Raw genomic sequence first — 18,863 nt, 5'->3', positions numbered from 1 at the left:
TGTCACGCACTGGGCTGTCGCGCTGGTACAATGTCTAGCCTACTGGCAGAGTTCTCTTTGTATTTCAGTGTGATTGCAGATTGTATGTGGGCGATTTGTTTCAACGTTTCCAGGTTAAACGTTTTTCAGAGCGGCTGTAGTGTCGTTTGCATCGAGTGAACAGACGACTGAAGGCTATAGGCTACTTTGGTGAATCAGCTATCTAGCGCTTCCACAGACGGAATGAGGACTCAGTAACCCATATGACGTGTGTTCAGTGTTTGGTTACACAACAACTATTGTTTCATAAGGCGTATATGTAGACTTATAGCGATGTTTCGGTTAATTAGCTCCATTGAAAATGTGGAATGGACCCACACAACCCCAGGTTCAGGGAATACTGAGAGACCGTCCGTCAGTCTGTATTATTTATGTAGGCTATCTTATATTATTATCATCATTATCATTATTATTGTTATAATTTTCATTTATTATTGTGCATATACCTATACGAATATATGATATGATGGTCGTAAATGTATTCAGCGCTGAATGACAATTTACTTTAATCGGATTGAACTCTTGGGGGTTTTAACTAGGTCACACAGAGCAGCGATTGCCATCTGGTGACTGGTTGCTTTTGTGCTTTGCTGTTAATGATACTACTGTCGATAAAGCAAACCCGGTACAATTTGTACCCCAGGGGGCAACGTCACAGAGCGTAAATCACGCGAAGGGTTGTTCAAAGCCAGTCAGTTATTATGGCCAATAATCTTATGAAAAACAATCCTTCTTGGATCTGTGGTAGTCACGTAGTGGCACATTTCCATCCGTTTGACCGGTATAGTCTCCTAAAGCTCTCTCTCTCCCAATTTGGATGTTATTGAATAAAAGTTCGCAACTTCACTGGCACATTGTCCTTTTAATTGGCAATAAGACAGACTCATTCAATTTGACCATTCAGATTTACAAATTCTGCCCGTACAGTATAGGCAACATACGTGATGATTGTGCGCTTGGTGGATGAAGAAATCAAGGAATAAAACTATAAGCTATATTGGCATCATGCATGCTGTTGTACAATGCATTATATGCACTTAGGCAATTAAAAACGCATTTAGATATGAAAAAATACACTGTTCAGATTAATTAACCAACATTTTATCTGTTGATACTGTAGAAAATCATAGACTATTGAAGGGCAAGGCAATGTTGGACATTTCAGAACATTAAACAGAATCAACAGTAGGCCTATATCAGAATAAATAATATGTTGCTTTGGATATAAGCGTCTGCTAAATTAATAGGCCTACATGTAAATGTAATAAATAACAGAATCAAAATTGGTATCAAGTGATTGTTTTGGGCCCACCCTTCTACCTCCATCTCCACAGATGAACTTCAACCTATGGGGGGCCTTCTCGCGTTAAGGATATGGTATTTAGCAGACACTTTTGTCCAAAGCGGCATACAAATAACAACAATACAAAGTTAAATTTAACAGTAAACAATTTAAAAAGTTGGTAAGACTACATTAAGGAGAATAGAAATAATAAACAACAATGTCAATTCAATCAATATAGCGTAATAAAAAAAAATAAAAACTATAATATGCAAACCATAGCGCATAAGAAACGCTTAATAAACTAAGTGCATGTTGAACAGATATGCCTTTGACTAGGGATATATATCTTGATCATTGAATTAAGATAGCAGGGAGCAGATCCAGTCAGTGATCTATAGGCCAAAGTGAGAGATTTAAATTTAATTCTGGCCACTGAAGGAAGCCAGTGGAGAATAACTAGGAGAGAGGTGTTACAATAATGTGTCCTCTTTGGCTGATTAAAGACCAGGCGTGCTCACTTTGTAGACGTCTGTTTGTGTTGCTCTCGAGGCAGTGGGAAAGAGAAAATCCAGCGCAGCCTCGAGGCTGGCCTCCCACTTTTCTGGGTTTTAATGCCGCGGTAATCGTTTTTTTGCCCCAGGTCCTTTTAGGTTTACAGGGTCTGTATAAATGCCTTCAATTCAAAAGCTAGAAGTTCATGACAATCTTGTGAGGGGAGAATGTAATAATTTCTGCCTTTCTTACCTCAAACCCAACATTTATGGATTGCTCTGCCATGAATGGGAGTATGACAGAGAAGGAGGGAGGGAGAGACAGAAAGAAAGAGGGAGGGGGGAGAGATCTCCATGGCAATCACCCTTAGTTACTATTGCACAATCAAAATACAGGATATGAGTCCAACCTGTGTCCATGGCGACAGTGGGGATGTGTCCTATTTCAGAAGAAGACAGCGACAGTGAATGATTTTGGTAAACGGTATAGCTCTACCAAACAAAGACCTGCCAGTTCGGCAGTATTTTCACCAGTGTTATGACACTGTCTGGTCCAGCCCTTATTCACCGTTTCCATGTCTGCATAGCCTACGTGACCCGACACATTTGTGACCTTTAACATTTCAGAAACTGTGGTTTAACTCAACATCAAGTGCATTTTTAGTTCATGTTCTCATTACATTCAAAAGAATACCATCTCAAACAACACAGTTAGTGTGTGGGTGTTTAACAATATGTAAATGTCATACAGAGATTTTGGTTTTAATCGTCATTTTCACAGTTTGTGCACTACACAACCACAACTCATTAACTACACTATAATTAGCATAGGCACAATATTTAAAAGTCATGACATTGAAACTACAAACAGCATACTACAAAACAGCAGAGATATTCAATCAGCAGCGACTGCCCCAGACACATGGAATGGGGGCTGTGAGATTTTACACTTCATTGCAAAATATTTACAGCTTCTTTAGGGCCGAGGTGGGTGGCCCTCTCTCTCAACGACCTTCTCATGCCCTTCATCCTTAATTTGAACTGGACATTGTCATTGTGCCTGCAAGTGCTTACATAAGAGAAGAATTTCCATGTTTGTTCGACACACCTGCTGCTGATGATGTAATCTATTGTTTAGATGGAGTAAGGGAGGTCCTCAGGAGCCTTCATACTGCATACGTCGTGAGGAAACGAGTCTATACAATCTCCCCTATACCATTCTGACCATTCTGATTTAATTAAGGCATTAAGATCAATTTCCAAAAGATTTTTATATTTCTCTTTTTAGTCAACTTTAGCAGAGGTGCTAATAATTCTGGAGGGTACTGTATATACACACACATATGCACACGTTCACACCAATAGCTACGTTCACAAATACATGCAGAGCGACAGAATATCCTGCATGTTTGAATCCAACCATATTATATACGATAATACGATACGATAATAATAATACGATAATAATCGATACGATAATAATCAAGCACATTGGACTTTTTTAATTTAACTTATATAGTATATTTAGTATTTAGTTTTGTTAGTTTTCTTATCTTCTACTGTCTTTATTGTACAGTGGAGTTTAGTTATATGTTTATACTTATACTTATATTTACCATTTCTGCTGTAAGTGCATGTTGTGTGTGATGTCTGCTACTGAGACCCTTGAATTTCCCCTTGGGGATCAATAAAGTATCTATCTATCTATCTATCTAAAGAACAGGATAATAAAGGCAGTCTTTAGAGAAAGAAAAAAAGTTCTCAGATTACGGTCAAAGCCTAGCATATAAAATGATTGCATACTTACCTTAATTTCTGACAACTACTTTACATGACCTCTAAACAAACCAGCACAGTTAGTTTATGAATACATACAAATGTATTCTTTTACTTAATGAAATATGAATATATTTTGTAATATAGTGTTGTTCACTGTTATATGCACTGTTGCCAGAGAGTTACTGGAACTAAGCCGTTACAATATCTTAACTGTGTCTTTTGCAGTATGGTGCCCTTAGGCTACCGCAATGTACTTGTACAGTATGTCGCTACTGATACTTAATTTTACAGTAACTCTGTGGCAACAGTGTTGTAATCTATTATTTTTTAAAATACATGCACAATACAAATTTGTGTGGAGAGCATAAACTAAACAAAAAAAATGACATACTGGACACATACAAATGTGTGTAAGGCACTAATAGGCAAGTTTTCACATCAGATACTGGAGCGCCTTGACAGAGTAAGCCAGTGCCAGGTTGTCTAGGTGGCAGAGAGATTTTGATTTGATCAACGTCAGAAAAAGAGGTGAGTTTTTGAAATTGGAGCCTTCTCAATCTCCAGACAGAGGGTATCTTTGCTGCGGTATGCGCTCTTATAATTCATTATTCAGAAATGTTCTGATATTCTCAATTTTTGTCTTATATGAAAGTCATAAAAGGCATGACAGTATAGTGATGTACAAATATGAGAACATATTTCTTACCTTTTAATTTACATTGTTTCCCCTGGTTGTTAATATTCAATTACAATTTCTCCTTTATTATCTGGGTGAAAAAATATAAATAATAAAATCTAAATATAAATACATTTTGAAAAAAGACAGGAGGGAGAAAAAGCTTTATTTCTTTGCAAGACAAGGGGCTGATGTAAAATAACATTGATTGTCTCCACACACCCAACATCTAAAACATATGACAGATTACTTAAGGTTTCCTCGAAAACCTGGGTCTAATTTAGAGCACTGCATGTCAGGACCTCAAGCAGGCAGATTACGTAAGGCTGGAGGAGCCAATAGACAGATGAGGGCGGTCGATGACCAATGGAGTAGAATCATGATGTCCTGGGGACAGTGAAATTCCAGAACCCCAGTTCCACCCCCAGCCCTGCAGTTCTTCCTCTCAAAGACTCAGACATGTTCTCAGTCTTTCCGTCTCTCACTGTTTAAACTTTCCATGTCTTTTTGGAGCAACTTTTTTTTTTAACATTTATTCCACTTTCACATGTTCTGACTCATAGCCTGAGCATTTAGAGAAACTGCTCATTACATCACAATGCAGAATGTTCAAAAACGTAATCAGGCATCAGCGTCCGTGTTTAAAGGGACCTAACCAATCATTGTAGTCCATCCTGCACTCTGAACAGCTCAAGGCTTCCCTCCTCACTTACATTCAAGAGGACAATACCCAGTCATAATTTGCATGCTTCCTCTGTGCTCGGCCCCAAAGCTCATGCCCCGGAAATCATGAGTGACATTTCCTCAGAGGAACCAACGAACAAGGAGAGTAAACAAGGAGCAAGTTTTTTTTTCAACTGAAATACATGATGTATTGTCCAAGGTGGAGGTGGAAATTCCAGCAATACCAGTCCAATAAGTTTATGAGCAAAACTAGATATTCAGTCAAACAAAGAAAACAAAACAAAGACCCTTAGAAGGTTGTGATATATATATATTATTACTATATATTATTACTATATATTATTACTATTTTATGAGAACAACCAAATATTTCACTTCCAGACCAATATTTTTCCATGAAGCTGTAGTGTAGGCCTCATATCTATATCAAGATTCAGACTGAGAGAGATTTATTCATCACATACACAGTTATATCAGTATAGCAAATAGCAAAAAATGACATGTAAGCCTGGTTAGCTTCCTGACTGTGTAAAGTAGAAAGAATTTAAGTAAAACAGATACAAGATTAAAAGTAGAAATTAATCATAAACAATTGAATAAAATAATAAAGTGACATGAATAATAATTATAATAAATAATGTTATTAAAATGGGATAGACCTAGCATACCACAGTGATACACAGCAGTGTAAAAAGTTTTTAAAATCACTGGGGGAACCTGAATTTCCAGTTGTCTCAGGTAGTACATTCGTTGTCTGGCCTTTTTAACCTGAGCTTGGATGTGAGTAGCCCAGGTCAAGTCCTCAGAGATGTGTACTCCCAGATATTTAAAACCACTAACTAAGATTGTCTGCAATGACCTCACTGTGAAGTTGGCCTAATTCAATACATGGTTTGCTTAAAACAAGTGAAGAATGATTTAACTGAATTCTTCATATCATGTGGTTTTTAAAAGCTGTCGTGCAATAGTGTTAATCCAGCTGTAATCTATTCAGTCTGGGATTCATGCAATAACATATTTAGCTTAATTTATTGTTTTAACAGGAGACTAAGGCTCTGCAATTGCTCTGAATATGGAACAGCAGACAAGGAAAATTATGATAAATCATGCAGTTAAATGAAGGCCTTGTATGTAACAAACTTTATGGTTATTTTTGTGCCTCTTCACTATTTAATAGTCCTACCTTTTGAATTTATGTTAACATCCTTGATTTCTTATGTCATAACAGAATATAATATATTTATTGTCATTACACAAGTGGAACTAGATTACATTTGCAGCCGCAATGTCATGAAGAGCAATAAATAGCTGTGTAAATTACAGTGTCAGACAGTAGTCAATAAAGCCTGAATAATAAGTAGAATGCCTGATGGAATGATTCAGAGGAGAAAAAGCTATTCTCACTCTGGAGGTGTTGGCATAGATGCTGTTCTATCTATGTCAAGATCGTTTGCAATCACAAAAGACTTCAGAAAGAAGAAGAATTTAATTGAATTCTTATCAACAACAGGTGATACCTCTGTCACAATCCTGCCCTGGATCTATAGGTCCAGGTTCATGTTTCTTGTGTATCATGTGTATTATGTCCCTGCCCTGTAGTGATATCTTTGTATTTAGCCATGTCTTCTGTTCCTTGTCACTTCCTGTGTCATGTAACATGTGTTCCTTTGTTTACCCTTGTCATGTGCTTTTGTTACTTCCTGTGTTCTGAACCATGTGCTGCTTTGTTTACCCTTGTCATATGCTTTTGTTCCTTGTTTCAAAGTTCTGCTATCAGTTATCAGCAGCACCAGTGATGTCGAGCATCAGATTGTTGCTATTGGTCTTATGATGGATGGATGGATGGATGGATGGATGGATGGATGGATGGATGGATGGATGGATGGATGGATGGATGGATGGATGGATGGATGGATAGATAGATAGATAGATAGATAGATAGATACTTTATTGATCCCCAAGGGGAAATTCAAGGTAGCATACAGACATCACACACAACATTCACTAACAGCAGAAAAAGTAATTAAAAGTATATAAAAGTATATAATATAAAAAACACAACTAAGCAATAAGGACAGTAGAAGATAAAGAATATACTAAAATACAAATTGTACTAAATAACACTAAATCTAAATCAAGTCTAAAAACAGTATCCACATAGTGGGTGATTAATCATGAGGCGCTTGCAATGACTAAGGCAGGGACTGAGCCTGTGATTCTCTGTGCATAGTAAGGTAAAGGGCTCTGTGTGAGTGAGTGTAATGGTGATGGTGCAAATGAGTAAGTCCAACAGTGCAACAGTGCAAGAATAAAGTCTAGAGACCAGCATAAAATAAATATGGACATATAAGAGAGTAGGCAAGGTAATATGTAAAAAACGATATATATATATATAACTATATTAAGTAACGGTATAAGTGTGGCCACAATCCGGCTGTGGGATGGAGGGAGGGGTTATGCATATGTGCTAATATAGCACACAAACAGTGAGGCAGTAAGACAGTGGTAAAAAGTGGCTAGTGGACAGACAGTACACAAACATGGAGAGGGTGGAGAGGCAGACAGACTATGCTCTCTCCTCTTCCCTTAAGAGAAGCATTGAACAGTTCAATGGCCCTGGGGACAAATGACTTCCTCAGTCTGTCTGTTGTACAAGGCAGTGAGCGAAGTCTCCAGCTGATCAGGCTCTTCTGCTTCCAAAATGTTGATCAGTTTGTTCAGGGTCCTTTTGTCAGATATTGAAGTGATGCACTCCAGTTCAGCTCCCACTACAGAGCAAGCTTTCCTTGCCTGTCAAGTCACCCAGCATCCTTCTTCTTTATGCTTCCTCCCCAGCATACCACTGCATAGAAGAGGACGCTGGCAACAACAGACTGGTAGAACATCCTGAGGAGCTTGCTGCACACATTGAAGGGCCGCAGCCTCCTCAGGAAGTACAGCCTGCTCTGTCCTTTCTTGTAGAGTGCGTCAGTATTGGCTGACCAGTCCAGTTTATTGTCCAGGTGGAGACCCAGATACTTGTAGGTGCTTACCACCTTCACATTGACCCCATCAATGGAGACTGGCAGCAGAGCGGGCTTAGACCTGCGGAAATCCACCACCATTTCCTTGGTCTTTAAAGTGTTGAGTTGAAGGTGATTGAGTTTGCACCATTACACAAAGTCCTCCACTAGGCTCCTGTACTCCTCTTCTTCCTCGTCCCTGATACACCCCACAATTGCAGTATCGTCAGAAAACTTCTGCATGTGGCATGACTTGGTGTTGTAGCAGAAGTCAGATGTGTACAGGGTGAACAGGACTGGAGGGGTACATCTGGGATCTGTGTGTCTGATGGCTGTTGATTGAAGTTGTTGTCACCTCATTGTTCGTAGTCGCCATGTGGGAGAGGGGTGCAATATCCAGTGATGGTGGGGGTACGATAGCCAATGATGGTGGAGGTGAGTGTTGCACTGGTAGTGAGGTAGTACAAATGCAAGTGAAGTTGCTTTGCTGTTGCCAGGGATGGGCACAAATACATCAAAATGTATTTCCAAATAAAATACCAAATACCCACCTTAAAAATGTATCAAAATAAACTACAAAACACAGGAGCCAAAAAATGTATCAAAATAAAATACTGTATTTTTGTCATTTCAAAATACTACAAAATACTTTTTTCTAAAAGCCTTTTTCGTCTATTCCTTCCCTACCTGGAAAAACATCTGAAAGCAAAAGACTCCTTCCATAATCATTCAACAGGTTAGATATGCTGACCCCTCATGTTAGACATCCCAATATAAACCTCTGCCAGGGTCGGTGCCACAATGATGTAACAATATGATCATGGGGGAAAATAGTGCAAGGACATAGTGGTCATAGCCTATAGCAGGGGTGGGCAAACTGCGGCCCGCGGGCCGAATCCGGCCCGCCAAGCACTTCATCCGCCCCGCCGAGCATTTTATTTGGTTATCAGGCTGCTCGCTATTTTTTTCCTGCGATAGAGACGACGTTGGTTAGCTTTACTGCAAACGGCTTTTCACTCTCCTTAGAGAATGTTTACAATGTCAATGTCAAAACATCATGTTAAATAGAGATAACATCATGTTACATTAAGTTAACTCTTAGTTATCTCCTTTGCAGCAGATCTAACGTGAACATTATGCTATCCATTTAATAGGGAACGCGTCTGCACTCATGAGAGGGAGAGAGAGCTGCAGGTTCCAGCTGGCTTGTCATTGTTGATAATTGATATCTCCTTCTTATAAGAAACTTTTAAAAGGAAATCATGAAGACAACAGTAGTTCCCACTACTGACCATTTAAAAACTGTGACAGGGCCCAGCCGTAGGTACAGCACTAGCCATAGCGGAGCAGGCAGAAGATCAGAAATAAACGTGAATTAAAGTGACCGTCTTAAAGCGACAGTGCACAATTTATACATTTGTTAAACAGCATAAAATTAGCAGTATTTTTAAGCAATTAATATTTTAAAAGAAATACTGTTCATACTAAATTATAGGCTATAAAAAATGTTTTTTTTATGTGTGTGTCGTGGGGGTGGGGGGTGGGGGGGGTGGGGGTGTTGTTGTTGTGCGGCCCGCTGGCCAATTTTCTAAACCCAATGTGGCCCTTGAGCCAAAAAGTTTGCCCACCCCTGGCCTATAGTGTTTAATAGACTAGCACACAGCGTTAAATAGAATAGTCAGGCTACTACCAGGTCAGGCTACAGCTGAGTGCAAAATCTCATCATCACTGTGTCTTTCCATTCATTTTGAAATGTTCTTGTAAGATCATGCTCAAAAGCCAATTCCACATAGGGCCTTCTGATAATATTGCAACATTGAACGTAGGCTATGTGATCGCTCGAAATGTACATAACTCTAACACATTTACGATTGGAAGGATTCCATGGACCCGATTTTCCCCTCAACAAAGGATCCAATCACAGAACGGAGGGAGGACAGCAAGACGATGATGACACACTAAAGCGGTTATGAGCTACGTACAGACGCATTTGATAGACATTCGTAGCACCCAATAAATGGCTCTGAGCATTCGTAAACCACGTCTCAAATACGAGAAAATGAATGTGTAGTTCCCAGACCCAAACTCAATGAGATGAGGTCTGGCGTTAGCCAAGCTATGTGGCTAGGCAGAGCCACCAAATGTGATGGAAAGTTTAAGAGTGAACAGGACACTCGGCATGGCTTTTAGTATCTGCTCTGACATTCCACTTTTATTGACTGTTAGTCTACTGTTTGAGTTCAGAGATGTACTGTTTTACAGCAACAGGAATGTCGAATCCACAACTGTTGCACTTCCCAGCCAGTTGGCGTAATAGATTGCCCACTATAAATCAGTGACAATAATTCAAAGACAAACAATCCAAATGGATGACTTATTTAGAAATTTAAGCTAGGTCTAGGTAGCATTTTAACCTTTTAAGTTATTTAATACCACCACCACACAGGTGAGTTTCATCACAGATGAATACATTTGTATACACCTGAAACTGGTGTGTGCACAACCTCTATCAATGTAAATAAGAAAAAGTAAAAATAAAAAATCAGGTTGTCACATTAATACCATACAATCAGTTAAGCCAATTAGAAGCCAATTATTATGACATTATCAATCATTTCTTATTTAAAATGTGTATAATTGAATCACAGATGAGACGAACAACGTTGAATTCATTTACACCTATCGACATATTAGACCTCACTTCCACAATCTCTTCATCAAAATCTACAACTAGTTTACTAGATCCTATTCCTACCCATCTTCTGAAGACTGCTCTCCATTTCTTGGGCAATGCTCTGCTCCAGATTATAAATAACTCACTACTATCAGGCCATGTACCACAGTCGTTTAAGTTATCTGTAGCCATCCCTCAAAAAGCCTACCCTTGACCCTAACAACCTGGCCAACTATAGGCCTATATCTAATCTCCCTTTTTTGTCAAAAATACAAGAAAAAATAGTGTCGAAACAAATTGGTACCTTCTTGCATATGAATAAAATCCAAGAATTATATCAGTCTGGTTTCAGAGCTCACCACAGTACTGAATCAGCCTTAGTTAAAGTTTTTAATGACCTCATCGCTGCCGATAATGGACATATATCAATATTGGTCCTCCTGGACCTCAGTGCTGCCTTTGACACCATAGACCACAATATACTACTCCACAGGCTTGAACATTCGATAGGCATTAAAGACTCAGCACTCGCTTGGTTTAGATCAGGGGTGTCAAACTCATTTTGGTTCAGGGGCCACATACAGCCCATCTGATCTCAAGTGGGCCGGACCAGTGAAATAATAGCAAAACATCCTTTGACAACTCCAAATCTCCAGCTTAGTTTTTTCAGTAGGCTATGCTTTACCCTTCAGCCTACATTTGTAGCCTACATAATCACAAGGGATATATTAGATTATTACACATTTATCCAGAGAGGCAAATGAAACTGAAATAAAATGCATTTCACTCTCATAAACAACTGGTTTATTTTTATAGTTGAGTGGATAGGCCTACATGTTTACATCTGACCACCTGAACCAACTCACCACACTAAACTCAAGTGGGAGCTATGAAGAAAGTTAACATCCTGCCTTAAAAATGTAAATGTGCAAATGTATGAAAAATAAAATGAATTTAACAAACATAAGTTAGCAGTGCATGAGCAATACGATCAACTGATACGATTAGGTTACATCAGATCAAATAATTTTGTAGGCTAGGTGGCGGTGCTGTGTAATAGGCTATCCACCATAAAGGCCAGATCCTGCACCCATTCCGGGCATTTCAATTGCTACTGGTCTGCCTTTTTTCTCCAAGAACTGTCCAATTTCCTCTCGTAGTTCAAAGAAACGCTTGAGTAGGCTACGGCACCTCGGCTTAACCACCGTACTACAGCGTGGTATGGTAAGCCAGACAGAATGCCATTATCACTAAGAAAACAGTCAAACTGACGGTGAGTCAGACCTCGCGACCTGATTAAATTTACAGTTTGCACAACCACACTTTAACATGATCCAAGTTTAGTGTTTTACAACACAACACTTCCTGGTGCAAAATACAATAAAATGCCCAAACATCTTGTCCTCCGTTTGCAGGTTGCACTTTGTCTCTGAATTTTGTCGCAACGCCTGCTTTTCTCCCGACAATGTAGCCAAACTGACAGCACAGGACCAGTCAACTCCGAACTTTTTTTTTGTTTTTTGGCTGCGCCTAGCGGCTGAATTGAGCATTTCGGTTATTCTTTGAAAATTCATAACTCCTCACAGGAATGGGCTAGAGATTTTTTTTTTTTGACATCGTCAGAAATTTATTCTCTACAAGTCTGGGCCGGATTAAACCATCTAGCGGGCCGCATCCGGCCCGCGGGCCGTATGTTTGACACCCCTGGTTTAGATCATACCTTTCTAACCGCAGACAATTTGTACAGGTTCACAATAAACCGTCTACCCAGACTATGGTAAAATATGGGGTGCCTCAAGGCTCAGTACTAGGGCCCTTGTTATTTTCTCTCTATATGCTTCCTCTAGGCTCAGAAATTAGGAAACATGGCATTAAATTTCATTCTTATGCAGACGATATACCTTTCCATAAAACCTGACGAATTAACTCCGTTAGCCAAACTTGACACATGTATAAGAGACATAAAGACATGGATGACAAATAATTTCCTGCTTTTGAACTCCGATAAAACAGAAGTCATGGTTTTAGGTCCTAAAAAGACGAGGGATATCCTATCCTCATCACAGGCTACATTTACTGACCTTCGACTATCCTCATCCACAAGTGTTAAAAATCTAGGAGTTACAATTGACCAAGACCTATCACTAAGTAATCACATAAAACAGATTACCAAAACTTCATTTTATCACTTAAGGAACATTTCAAAGATAAGGAAGACGCTGAGAAATTAATCCATGATTTTGTCACCTCAAGGATTGATGCTCTATACGCTGGCTGCAATAACACCTGTCTAAAGAGCCTACAGCTTATACAAAATGCAGCTGCTCGCACACTCACTAGAACTAAAAAATATGAACATATTTCCCCTATCCTGGCATCTCTACACTGGCTGCCTGTTAAAAGTCGCATTGACTTCAAAATATTACTTCTAACATACAAAGCCATTAATGGCCAGGCACCAGAATAAGATCTCCTAGTCCCATATAACCCACCTAGACCGCTACGATCACAGAATACTGGCCTTCTTCTAATTCCAAGAATCTCAAAAACTAAAGTAGGAGGCAGAGCTTTCAGCTATCGCCCACCCCTCCTCTGGAATAATCTTCCTTCCTCAATTCGACTAGCAGACACCCTCCCTATGTTTAAGTCTAGACTTAAAACATACCTCTTTACTGCCTCCCATAGTTAGGTATGGTGCGGTGTGGAACTTCACCCACCTCAGGGATTTTTGGGATGGACCACCCTGCTGAGTCCTCGTGTGACTGGCACCCCAGTCGCGCGTGCGATGGTGGTCCCTGACCATACCTGCGCTGGTGCGGACTACCCCTCACCATGCCTTAGTTATGCTGCTATAGCATAGTGCTGTCATGGACTTTTCATGTGTCACGCCGTACAACCCTCCCCTCTCCTCTCTCCCCTTCTCTCTCTCTCAACTCTCCCTCTCTTGCCTATTCTCACTATGATATACTGTAACAATATATAGTACCACTATTTACTTATTGACATTAACCATTTTTGATTTTCAGTAATACTAACCCACTCTACATCTCTCTTTTTTTTCCCCTTACTGTACCTCACTGGTGAGGTATATCATCACCAGTAATCAACCATCCATGTGTTGGCCCTCCTGTCACCCATCTCACCTGAAGTCCCATCCTCGACTGCCCTATTACTGTCCCCCTATCTGGATTCCTGGCCCGTACAGCCTAGCGACCCATCACCTGCCTATGACAATTCTGCCCGGATTCCTGGCCTGTCTGCCGACCCACCACATGCCCCATGACAACTCCCTTCCCCTGGACAAATCCAATGCTGGACTATTTTAACTTTCTGTCACTAAATCAGAATTAATGAATTATCAAACCAGGTACGTAATCACCCCACCTCTTGTAACTTTCTGCTCAAGTGCTTTTTAACACCATGTCTTATTCTCTACACCTGACTATCATATGCATTTGTCATGTATACAGACCTTACTGTCCTGTATTGACCCTAGGCAGATGGGTCGGGCCCTTGAGTCGTGGATCTGCTCGAGGTTTCTTCCTATATGTATCTCCAATTCTAGGGAGTTTTTCCTCGCCCCTGTTACCCATGGGCCTCTCTCTTTCTTTTCTTTTCTTCCTTTCTTTCCTTTTTCTCTGATTGCCTACATTCTGTAAAGCGCCATGATACATGTTTTGAAATGTCCTTGTTTGAGGTATCTTGTAAAGTTACCATAGCACTGAAATATTTCACAGGTCAGAGAACATAGACAAATTTAAAGTCCAGCAAAGGAAAATAAGACAGACAGAGACAGAGATTTTGTGCTTTATAGATAGTTAGATAGATGTCATCACAGTGTTTCACAGAAAGTATTTTACAGTATTTTGAAAATACAAAAATATACAACACTGAAGTATTTTGATACAAAATACGAAGGCATTTTCATTATCTCAATACTATTTTGTATTTGAAATACGTATTTTAAATACATGTATTAGAAATACTGCCCATCCCTGGCTGTTGCTTAGAATGTTAGATTCTTCCGATCGATGTCTTAAGACAATAAAAAGTAATTTGGAAAGGAAATTGAAGAGAAGAGTTGCCCTCTGCGTTGGCCGTGATTCCCCTTTGGAAATCAGAGGTTCACAGGCTACTGTGGCCTTGGTCAGTGGCGCCGCCAGTCGTAATCCTGCACGCACTGTGCGTACGCTTTATTCATGAAATCATTCAATATTACAACAATTAAAATAGCCTGTGTACTGTCTTAACTGAAATATGCTTCACGCACAAATGATATAGGGCAAAGAGAATGGACATCTCAACATAAGGATACATTAGGCTAGAAGATGATGATTGGTGTAAACTTTGTCACACGACGTGATAAGCAGTTCTGGCGCTTTAAAACGCGACGTTCCATTCAGTCATAAATCATTCAAGCGTAGTGTTTGTCATGAAAAGAAAACACCAGCTTAATATTTTTCAGGTGTTTAACAGTAGGCCTAATAGGCGCACTGTTAGCAGTTATGCCGAAGGCAGTGAGATTAGGCATTGCATCCTACAGTCACTCTGTTTGGAACATCGCAGTTCGGGTTGATAAGATTCAGTTAATGCGAGTATGGATCGTCTCAAAGTTTGGGACAACCAAACAGCAGTGTAGGCTAAGCAAATCCTAATTGTTAGGTTACCATAGCTGTCTTTTCTCTAGGCCTAGGCCTATCGGAAATCGCAACATAAGCTCATTGGGTTTTTTTTTTCTTTTCTTTCTTGTTCGCTTCTTGGGTAGTGAAGCGATAATGCATTTGAGTACATCATGTGAGCCAGAGCCGATATGGCCAGAGCTGCTTGCTCTGTAAAGGTATTTCTGTCCCACCCAAATTTGCTGAACTACTTGCGAAGTCGCCTATTCATCACAGACATCACATGTATCACACGAAAGAGCTTTTTCCTCAGCTTTTAGACAATGTTAGTGGTTAGTTGTTGTGATAAATGGTTCGCGAGACAATTAACTTTAATCTAATCACATTTTCTGCGCCCGTCTCCCTACCCATTCATCTTGGTGGAATACTTCGTGAACTTTCCCTCAACACATGACAAACCATATATCAGAATAAACAGCAGACCTTACCGAACAAAGGTGTAAAGCATTCCCCTATACCATACATGGGCAACATACGGCCCGTGGGCTTTCCCTGACCGGCCCGCGTAAGGTCCGTGAAAGAACAATAGTCAAGAGCCTAGCATAGAGATAATGCATGCAAATCAATATCGTTGTTTTTATTTTGAAAGCGACTGCTATTTGTACACCCATACATTTGTGCGTGGATGCATACGACGTAAACACCCTCACTGATGTGCTGGTGAATAGAATTTATGCTTCTGCGTCGACACAATGCAGTTGCCTTTACGTCGGCGTAAACCTTTCAAAGTTTTGTGTCTCTTATGTCTGCGTTGCTCACCACCGCAAAGGTTGTTAGAACGAACTCCTACTGCTGCTCGTTGGCGATACGAAGTGTTCATTTCAAAACGTTACTGGCAGATAGACAGTTTACAATCGGATAACCCCGTAATTGTAACCAAAATATGTCTGAGTTTATTTGCAAAGCTTATGTCAGCGAACTAGTATGATGCTACTACCCACAGGTTGCTTGAAGCAGCCGGCTCAACACACAGAGCGAGTTGACCAATCACAGTTATGTGCATAAAATTAAAGCAAAAACATAGCCTACATTTTTAAAATAGTTTTCATAGGCTGTCATGTTGATTAACTAATGACAGCCTACTATTGTCTGCTCCACATTTTCGTAGTCTAATTCTGCATAGAGTTAATTTAATGATGGTAATGATTAATGATGTTAATGATGAAATATTGCTGAGTGTTGATGAAATGGTGGCACAGGCCTATCGGTTGTACTGACTCCTTCACATTTTCATGACCTAGCCTAATTATATAGATATTGTAGTACTTTTTTATATCAGTCTTTGAAAACTGAAAAAAAATGTCAATGTCAAAAAATCATTTTCGAGAATGAGGATTAAATACTGGACATAGATTAAATATTGCTGTTTTTCCTTTGTCTCCCTCACATTTTCATCTGTTCTTACGACTAGTAAACAAAACCATATGATTTACTTAATGTTATACTGTACAAGAACAGAATAGAATTGAACAGAATTGAGTTCAGACTTGAGTTCGGTATTTTGGGTCCGGCCCTCCTCAACAGTCCCAGTTTGTCATGTGGCCCCTTGGGGAAATTAGTTGCCCACCCCTGCCCTATACAGTTAGCCATTCCAGAGTAATCCGGTTTTAAATTTGCAGCAATGTGTATATGCATGTCTCCAAGTTTGGGGTTCACAATGTGTTTAAATTGTTCAATACATGATTTTATAACAGGCCAAATACAAAATAAATGTTACAAATATCGCCTAGATATCTGTAAACATTAAAATCAGAGGATATACATAGGGCAGACAGACGAGTTCATGCTTTGTTTTATCGCTGGATTTTAGGATAGCTTATTATGGCAACCGATTGCATTCCGAGCTACAGTCAACTCTAGGCATTAAATGACTGGAGACTGTGAATTTAAAGATTGTCATAATGTGCTGTCTCTGCTATTGCTGCTTTTGATCAGTTAGATTTATTTGCAATCTCCTGTGGTGGGCTGGACATAGCATCAAAATGCTCGCCTAGATTCCCCTTTCCAATAAATTGTCACTATATTGGCGACAGGGTTTCCGTTGTCCGGTAATTGGAATTTGGTACATAATTTTGCGGGGATTTGTGTAAAGGCGTCAGGCGGGGGCAGGGCGTGAGGTGATGGTGGTTTAGGTTGTTGGGTGTCACCGGGATGAAAAGCTGGAGAGACTGGTAGGTGGGGGTAGAGCAGGCACGCAAACAAGAGCAGTGTCTGAGTCAGCAGGGGGTGGTGGACAGACCATTGGAGCTGGAGCAGGGAAGTCAAACCTGTTGTAGAAGTGGTTCAGCTGGTCCAGGTCCCCCTCCACAGAGCTGCTGCTCTTCTTCAGGCCAGTGATAGTCTTCATACCGTCCCATACCTCCCTCATGTTGTTTTCCTGCAACTTCTGTTCCACCTTCCTTCTGTAGTCCTCCTTAGCCTCTTTCAGCTTGACTTTGAGTTCCCCTTGCACGCACCTCAGCTCTGCCATGTCCCCCTCTCTGAACGCCATCTTTTTCCTATTGAGAAGGGTCTTGACATTGCTGGTTATCCAAGGCTTGTTGTTAGGAAAGCAGCGTACAGTTCTGGTGGGAACAACAATGTCCATACAGAAGTTCAGGTAGTGTAACCACCTCTAAGCCCTCTCCATTCTGTAACACACTCCAGTCAGTGCACTTGAAGCAGTCTCTCAGAGCCTCATCCGCTTCAGGTGTCCACTTCCTGAAGGTGCGCGTGGCAACCGGTAGCCTCTGTACTTTGGGCTTGTACATTGGCTGAAGATGAATGATGTTGTGGTCTGACTTTCCCAGTGGGGGAAGGGGGGTGGCGCTGTATGCATCCCTCACGTTTGCATACATGAGGTCTATTGTCCTGCTTTTTCCTTGTAGGGCAGTCAACAAAAGTTCTGGTGGGAACAACAAAATACCCTCTCCTCAAGAGCCATGTTCATGGGGAATCCTGGTTTTGAAAGATTGACAACTGACACTACTGAACTTAAGAGCTTGCTGGCCTTGCAAGACTCTCAGAAAGGACTTAGTTTAGATCCTGCTAACTCTGGCCCTCAACAGGTCCTTTTCAGTTCTACCCCAGTGCTGCTCCATGCCAGTTCTCGCCCTGCCTCACTCGACGCCAGTTCTAGTCCAGTGCCGGTCCATGTCAAGACTGTTCCTGCTGTGACCCACACCAAGTCCAGCCTGGCTCCGACCCACGGCAAGTCCAAGAACCCAACTATGTCTACTCTTGTCTTGCCTTTTCCCAGCCATGTCCCTGAACCCAAGCCGGTCCCCGGAATTCATGAGCGGTCCAATGACGAGGAGTGGATCAGTGAGGAGCAGGAACGGGCCACTGACGAGGAGTGGACCAGTAGGGAGGAGTTGTTCTCTGAGTCAGTTGACCTCGGGCCGGCGTGCCTCCATCCTGATTTCTTCCCACCAAGAAATGGGTTCTGGGGGACTTGGTTAGCTATCAAGCCATTCCCCAGAGGACAAAATTCGAAACCTCGTTCTGTCTCGCTGCCCCAGCTCCCCAGTTCAGCCAGCCATAGTAAGAGAGGTAGCTCTGTCTGGTAATCCAGC

The sequence above is a fragment of the Alosa pseudoharengus genome, unplaced genomic scaffold (assembly GCF_046254945.1).
Source record: "Alosa pseudoharengus isolate Yale_2024_CS ecotype anadromous, Long Island Sound unplaced genomic scaffold, YU_APseudo_1.1 YU_APseudo_1.1_scf_8, whole genome shotgun sequence".
Taxonomy (NCBI): Eukaryota; Metazoa; Chordata; class Actinopteri; order Clupeiformes; family Clupeidae; genus Alosa; species Alosa pseudoharengus.
The sequence above is the reverse complement of the archived record's forward strand: the minus strand, read 5'-3'. Positions refer to the sequence as shown.